This window comes from Quercus suber, unplaced genomic scaffold (assembly GCF_002906115.3).
Source record: "Quercus suber isolate HL8 unplaced genomic scaffold, Cork oak 2.0 scaffold_59, whole genome shotgun sequence".
Classification (NCBI taxonomy): Eukaryota; Viridiplantae; Streptophyta; class Magnoliopsida; order Fagales; family Fagaceae; genus Quercus; species Quercus suber.
The window spans coordinates 594,956-603,440 of record NW_027069524.1 but is presented as its reverse complement, the minus strand read 5'-3'; the positions used below and the strand labels follow the sequence as shown (position 1 = coordinate 603,440).

Genomic DNA, 8,485 nt, shown 5'->3' with positions numbered 1-8,485 from the left:
CGACCAAGTTTAAGGAATAGAACAACTTTGGCCCACGAAAGTTCAATGGCCTGAGGCGCTTTTTCCATAAAGCCCAACTCTACTTTTATCTATTCATATGCAAATGTGGTGTGAGCCCATCAAAACCCAAACCCCACTAAATTTAAATAAACAAAATCCAAATTATACCATTTAAAAAAGAAAAAGTCTTGGTGAATTATAGGGAAGTTGTGGTTCACTTTTGTGCTAAACCTAAATCCCCTCTTACTTCAGTGTGTGTGTGTTTTTTTTAATGTGTCCATAAACATAAAGTTTATTTTCAACTTTTGCCTATTGTCATTGTGTTTATAAAACTAATGTTATGGGTTTTAGTAAACTCAACTAATAAAGTCTTTGATGATTGAATAAGAGATTTAGTGTTCAATTTCTGCTTACACTAAAAAATTGATTGGTGTTTTGGTCTGATGATAAAGAGCTATTATTAGAAGTGGACGCCATAGATTGTGAAACTCTCTCAAAAATAAATAAATAAATAAAACTAATACTATTCACATATGTGATACCATGTCGTTTTATTGAACTTAAACGATAATTTTATAAACAGTGATGAATGGAAGCTAATTTGATAGAAATGCTTAAGAATAAAAATTAAATAAAAAATTAAATTTTAAACGACAAAAATAACAAAATTCATCTAAAATTTGAAGACTAATTACTAAAGTGCTCTTTTAGTTCTTAAAGTTTGGGACTGCTTTTATTTTGACTTTTATGTTTCAAAGATTTCATTTGGCCCTTCATGTTTGATATAGTCTTTTGAATCAACCTTGTTGTCCATTTTCATTAGTAATTTAACCATTCATAATATGGTTATCAGCTTTCAACAATGAAAATTCTGCATTTACAACATTTTAGAGCTAGTATTTCATGAATATTAAATATGAAACATATTTAACAATCAAATTAATAATGAAAATGGACAACAAAATCAACATGAACACCCAAAATTATTTGAAATATAATGTGCTAAAATGAAAATAGTTTCAAACTTTAAGATCCAAAAAAAAATATACTTTAATCAAAATTAAAGGACATAATTTGGATTCAATAAGTCTAGAGACATAAAAATTTGCAATTGTTTAGGTGGCAAGTTATTGCTAAGCAAAAAAAAGTGATGTTAGTAGTAGAGCTCAATTAGAATTAGTAAAACTTTGTTGAGTCAACTATTGTGAAAATTGTGTGTTTGTGAGCATTACTTATTTGGATTTTAAAGAAGAGTAGTGCTATGGATACACCATTTTCACAATAAGGCCTAGGTGCCAAACTATTGTTGGTTGCCATCTAAGTTCATTACTAATGTCACTTTTTACCTACCCATTATAGTTTGCCACTTAATTTTATTGTGAAATTATTGTGCTTGTAGCTTATTGTGCGTAGCCTTGTTGTGCAGTTCAATCAGTGCAATGTCAGACAATTCTGTTGAGCTAAATCAGGGCATGAACATTCCTAAATAAAATAGCTTTGCTGCATACTCATCCTAAAAACCACAAATAGAATCACAACCTCTTCTTTTTGGTTTTTTAATCAACCTCGGAGGCCTATAATATTTAAAATCGAAACAAACACGGTAAATAATTATGAATAGAATACCGATTTCATAAAAATGTCAAGTTTAAAAATCCAAAAGGAAGTAAATTTAAAGACAAAAATAAAAAATTTAAACAAAGAAAGTAACAAATTCATCCAAATTTAAAGGTCATAATAGTAATGTTTAAAAAGCAATTTTTGGCCAAGAGTTTTATAGTTGAATTAATTGTTATATATTGGTATTTATAATAGAGATATTCATGTTCAAATCCCCATTCTCCCCACTATCAAATTAAAAGAGAGAGGAAAAATTATTTAGTACCAAATGATACCATATCAATTGTATCAAAATCCAATAATAAGAGACATGTGTGCAAAATAACTATATCAGCACTTCACCATCACTCCAAAGGCATAAATTAGTGGGGGCATATTGTACCTGATGCAATAAATATCAATGGCTGAAATTAAGGGTTGGAAAAAAAAAAAAAAAAAAAAACCCGAAAGTTAAGAAAAGTAAAAAGGTGAAAGTTAAAAAGTGAAAATGTACCTGATGCAATAAATATCAATGGCTGAAATTAAGGGTTGGAAAAAAAAAAAAAAAAAAAAACCCGAAAGTTAAGAAAAGTAAAAAGGTGAAAGTTAAAAAGTGAAAAGGTGAAAAAAATTTGTGAGAGGGAAGGGAGGTATTGCATCAGGTAGCTCTCTATCCAAAAATTGATCTAAAGCTTATATATTCGGATCTGAAAATTCATCAGATTTTTAGGCACATGTTGCAAGGTGATTTTGGCCTAGTAAAAGTGATAATCTGGACTTGCTCTTTGAGTTAGCTTTTCATCCCAGCTTGAATCACTACAACCCGATATCTAAGATGAGAGTTATGCCCAAAATACGGAGATGTGGGCATAAAAATCCTGATTATGAACTTTGATGTTTTAGGACTTTTTTTTTTTTTTTTTTTGTTAATTTCCCCTCCAATTAGTTTCTTTCTTTAATTGATTAGGATTCTCCGCATCTTGTAAGTCTTTGAGCATGATTTGGATTCAGCCCACTTGAGTTAGAGTACATCCTTCTTGCATCAAATAAAACTCATTACCTTCTAAATTCTCAATTACCTATAAAACAAAATAAATTTATAATTAGTCACAACATAGCATAAAAGTAAGATTAAGCCTACGTTTGGATAGTGTTTATGTCTGCGTTTTGCGCGTTTTGATGCGTGTCCCAGCTACTATTCATGGCCCCCATAACTGTAAAAAACACAGATGAAAGTATAATAAGCAAAACAGTGTGTTTTGAGTTTTAAATGGCTACTATTCATGGCCCCAGACACACAAAAACGTAGACCAAAAAAAAAAAAAATCAACTAACTTATAAATTATTTTATTACAGTATTTTTAGTTTTCAGTTTTCAGCAAAATAAGCGATATCCAAACATGCCCTAATATGTAAATATAAGAGTACTTTATTTTATATATTTCATGCACATCATTTGTGTGGCAAATCAAAGGTTGGTTTGTCCATTAAGATTGAACACAGATGTGCCTTGACTTATCCAACATTGATGAAAAAAATGGCAAAATTAAAACTTCTCCAGAAATCAAGAGAAGTTTCATGTTTGTGTGTGTGTTTGTTTATTTATTTATTATTTTTATTATGGTTGTAAATATTATGTTTGCATTACATGACTTATTGTAAGTATTTTAAGTTGTAATTCAACCCAAAAGAAAAAGTTATTTTAAGTTGTATAATATAATTTTATCATATGTATCATTATAAATACATTCATTTTATTATCAAAGGATTCTAAAAAAAAAATTTATTATCGTAGTCTACTTTAATTGAAATTCTATTACCAAGGATTTAACAAATTAAAATAACACTCCAATTAAAATTTAATTATCAAAAGTTTAAAAAAATTCAAAAAGAGTTTTATTATTTATTTTAAATTATTTTTTATATTGTAATATTATTTTTTCATTATAAGAATTTAGTTTTATTATAATGTGCATTGGTTATGTAACTTAAAGTAATTTTTATAATTTTATTTATTTATTAATGAAATAGTTTCTTATTTTACATATGAAATCATGCATGAAACATGTATAACACTAGGTATTACTATAAAATTTGAAATAATTAGTTAAAAAAATAGAGCCACACTTGAGACGTTACTTTTATTTAATTCATTTATATACAATATTCTTATTTTTCTTCTTCTTATTCTATTTGTTTATTACTAAAAAAATAAGCTGTTTACGGAATAGCACGTAAATGTAGAAATTTACCAATTTTTATGAAATTGTACATGTACAAGTACAAGTACAAAGTACAAATAGTGGTTAAACGGTTAAAAACTTATAGTTGAACTGTATTTGACTGGAGAGTGATAAAAAAAAAAAAAAAAAAAGAGCCCGGTGATCCGGTAGGTTTAGGGTTTTAGAGTAAGTACTGTTGTACTAACTATAAATTGAGTGTGTGAGTGGTTGAGGTGGCCGCTCTCCAACCCCAACTCCGTAGGGATTTGAGGTTTTAGTGTCTCTCTGTCTGTCATTCGCTTTGCAGGTAAAACCTCTGTTAATTTAATTAGCTTAGATCTGTTTAGTATGATTGATCTGCGTTTAAAGTTTCTTTCTTCTTCTTCTTCTTCTTTTTTTTAAAAAAAAAAAAAAAAAAAAAAAAAAAAAAAAAAAAAAGACTTTGTAGATCTTGAAACTAACTAAGATTTGATTGCCCTTTACCATTTCTTGATAATTGCTTTTGTCTATTTTGCTTATAGATTACTTCTCTAATGGTCTCTGTTGAATTTTCAAACCTGTTAACAATCTGATGGACACATTTTTGCTTGAAGGGTACCTTCAGTATTGGTTTATCAGTTGGATATTGTTCTATTGAGTTTCTCTTGTTTGGCTCCTATGTAAATGAAAGTCTGTGTTGATTAACTGGGCTGGTTCCGTTGTCTTTTTTACTATCTATGTTGGTTTTCAGACTGTTGCTCCCGATGATTGAACTTCATATAATTAAGTTTCAGCCTTGTCTGAATCTGATTGATGAAAACTAATCTTCGGTTCTGAGGGAGCATCCTGTTATATTATTACTTGTTGGGGGTAAATTCACTTGTAATCATAAGTGACATGTGGATCTTAGCAGTTAGCACCCTTTTTTTGGTAGAAATTTTTGCACCCTTTTTAGCTCACAACTTTCCCTCGTTTGCTATTCTTTATTTAAACTATCTGTGTTGATCAAATGGGGGGTTTTCATTGTCCTTGTGTTTTCTTTGTAAGGTTCCCCATGATTGAATTTCAGATAATTAAGTTTCAGCCTTGTCTGAATGTGGTTATGTTGAAAACTAGTCCAGTTCTGAGGGAGCTTAATGTTATTTATATTAGTTGTTGGAAGTAAACTCTTATAATCATAGGTGACATTTGACTCTCTCTCTCTCTCTCCCTTGCTAAAGCCTTCTGCCTCCTATATGCACGTGTGGTCTTCATACATTTGTTCATTATCATGTCTTTATGTAAAAGATCTGCGTTGATTAAATGGGCTGGTTCCATTGTCCTTGTGTTCTGTGTTGGTTTCCACAATTCCGCAATGTTATTCCCAATGATTGAACTGCATATAATTAAGTTTCAGCCTTGTCTGAATTTGGTTGTTGAAAAATAGTCTTTGGTTCTGAGGGAGCATACTGTTATTCATTAGGGGTAAACTGAGCTCACTTGTAATTGTAACTTACATGTGGATCTTAGCTCCCTTTTCGCTTACAAATTCTCACTGTCTCTCTAACGCTTCTATGTCCTATGCACGTGTGATCTTCATGCATGCGTTTATTATTGTGTTTTCAGGTAACAAGTCTGTTGATTAACTAGGTTGGTTCCGTTATCCTTGTCTTTTATATGTTGATTTCTGGCCGATGATTGAACTTCATATTCTTAAGTGTCAGCCTTGTCTGAATGTGTTTGTTGAAAACTAGTCTTTAGTTCTGAGGGAGCATACTGTTATTATTTTAGTGTTGGGGATAAACTCTAGTATAATTATTAGTGACATGTGGGTCTTAGCACCCTCTCTGCTTACAAATTTCTCTACCAAGCTAATGCCTTTTATTTTCTTTTAGCATGGCACGCATAATGGTTGAAGACCAGGAAGGTGTTACTGGCAGATTAAAAGTTAGTCATATCCAAAGTCTATATACTGCAGGGGTGTTTCTGATCCTAAGTTCAGGATATATGATTTGGGCATGAAAGAGAAAGGAGTGGTTGAATTTCCATTTTGTGTCCATATTGTCTCTTGGGAGAAAAAGAATGTATCTAGTGAAGCCCCCGAAAGATGCACATGTTGAATGCGACAGGCACATGACAAACTATGTAGGAAAAGATGCCTTCCACGTTTGAGTAGGAGTTCATCCCTTTCATGTCCTGTACATCAACAAAGATGCTTTGTGTGCTGGAGGAGATAGGCTATAAATTGGTGCAAAATGCCTTTTGGAAGCCCCAAGGGACTTTTGCAAGGGTAAATATTGGACATGTATTTCTGTTTGTTCGATTCAAATGGATACCACGCACAAGAACCCCTTAGCATTCAGATCAGTGTATAATAGAAAAAAAAAAGTAAAATTTACACATTTTAACCTAAAAATGACACACATCAGTCTATGTACATTTCTCTTTCTTCACACACAACAACTATTATCAACTCTTTTTTTTTCTTGAAATACGTAAAAAAATAATAAAAAATAAATATAATTTACACATTTTTACCAAAAAATGACCCACATCAGTCTATATACATTGATATTATATTTATTTTTTTAATTCTTTTTTTACGTATTTCAAGAAAAAAAAGAGAGTTGATGATAGTTGTTGTGTATGAAGAAAGAGAAATAATTTTAAAAATCAAGAGAAATTGATATTTTAATAAAAGGACATAGATTTGTTTGGAGGAAACGCTGTAAACAGGGACACCTGTCAATTAAATAAGAAGACAGCTAAGCTTGGAGGCATGTGCAAGGCACATGACCAATTTTAAGTGAAGAGCTATTAACCTAACGTTAACAGCATTAGCCAAACAATCACACCTCTCATCTCCTCCACCTCTCCCTGCTCTCTCTCATCTCCTCCGCAAAGCTTCCTCTCTCTCAAGACAAACCCAACTGGCCAACATTCATAATCAATCTTAGCATAGAAAATTCTAACACATTTAACATTGAAACCTCTAGTAAATCAAACCCATAAATCCAATAAATAGACCCATAAACCTATAAATCATAGAAATCAAACACAGAAGAAGCCTAGAAAAAACATACAAATCAACATAAAATAAAAATAAAATAAAAAAACCACAAACAAACCCAGAACATCAAGGCAAAATCACCATAATTATTACAATTTATCAACATACTTGAATAGAAAATTTGCCATAACCAAATACTCTTTCACTTTCATCCATACAAGGTTCATAAATTCCAAGACCCATAACCTATAAATACGAAACTAAACTCACCATCCTTGACCCAAATTTGCCATCAACAAACCCACCCCGCCGATCAAACCCATTTCCCAAAGCAGCAAACACCACCACCATTGCCAGAAAAGCCCAGCCCCATGGAAACCTATAAAAAAACTTATCAAAACCACACCATTATTGCCGATCAAACCCACACCACCATTTCTGATCAAACCCACACCACCATTTTCGATCAAACCTAGCCCCGAAAACCCAGAAAACCCACACCACCATTATTGCCGATCAAACCTAGCCTTGGAAACCCAGAAAAACCCGATCAAACCCACACCACCATTGTCGATCAAACCTAGCCTCGGAAGCCCAGAAAACCATTGAGATCGGCGGCTGTTGCATGTGGTTGCTGTCGATTTCGTAGCTCTTGTGGTCGATTCTGGGTTTGTTTGTGGTTTTTTTTAATTTTTTTTTTTATGTTGATTTGTATGTTTTTTTTTTGGGCTTCTTCTGTGTTTGATTTCTGTGATTTATGGGTTTGATTTCTGTGATTTATGGGTTTATGGGTCTATTTATTGGATTTATAGGTTTGATTTACTAGAGGTTTCAATGTTAAATGTGTTAGAATTTTCTGTGCTAAGATTGATTATGAATGTTGGCCAGCTGGGTTTGTCTTGAGAGAGAGGAAGCTCTGTGGAGGAGATGAGAGAGAGCAGAGAGAGGTGGAGGAGATGAGAGGTGTCAATGTTTGGCTAATACTGTTAACGTTAGGTTAGCAGCTCTTCACTTAAAATTGGTCATGTGCCTTGCACATGCCTCCAAGCTTAGGTGTCTTCTTATTTAATTGACAAGTGTTCTTGTTTGCAACATTTCCTCCAAACAGGTTTGGAGGAAACTCGTGTCCTTAATAAAATATAGTGCGAATTGTGAAATGAATAATCCGATGTGGAGAGTTTTGAAAAGTATGTAAAATAGGAAAAATATGTTTTTATGTTAAAATAGACAGAATTTTTTGTACAAACTGATGCAAGTGCTTCAAATTTGCTAGACGCAGAAGATTATTATCAGCTAAAAATGGAGCTTTACAAAGTTCACTAGAATGGAATATCTCAAGTGGAAGCAGAAGTACTTGATGGAGAGAATGCTAAAATTTTAAGATAGCATGGACCTCCTGTTGAGAGGCACAACCTGAGAGGAGCTTCTTGAGTAAGACATCCAAGCCTGCTGCTTGATTTTGGTGTTCATTCAATTTTCATCCGAATGATCTTTGCCTTATTTTATGTAGTGCCTTTGGTTTTGGATTCATTGAAGTTTGAACCTTTCTTCAACGTCTACAATAGCCACAATTAACTTACTACATAATTGAGACTAGACAAGTCATCAAAGTTCAAGATAAACTCCACCCAGGGCCGGCTCATCAACTTTGGGGGCCTTAGGCGAAAATTTTAAGTGGAGTCTTTTTTATATTTAA

At 32.3% G+C, this 8,485-nt stretch overlaps 1 pseudogene; it reads left to right on the top strand.

Moving 5' to 3' along the window:
* Positions 1–5,353: 5,353 nt before the first annotated feature.
* Positions 5,354–8,246, top strand: LOC111985637 (large ribosomal subunit protein uL16-like; annotated as a pseudogene).
* The last annotated feature ends 239 nt before the right edge of the window (positions 8,247–8,485 follow it).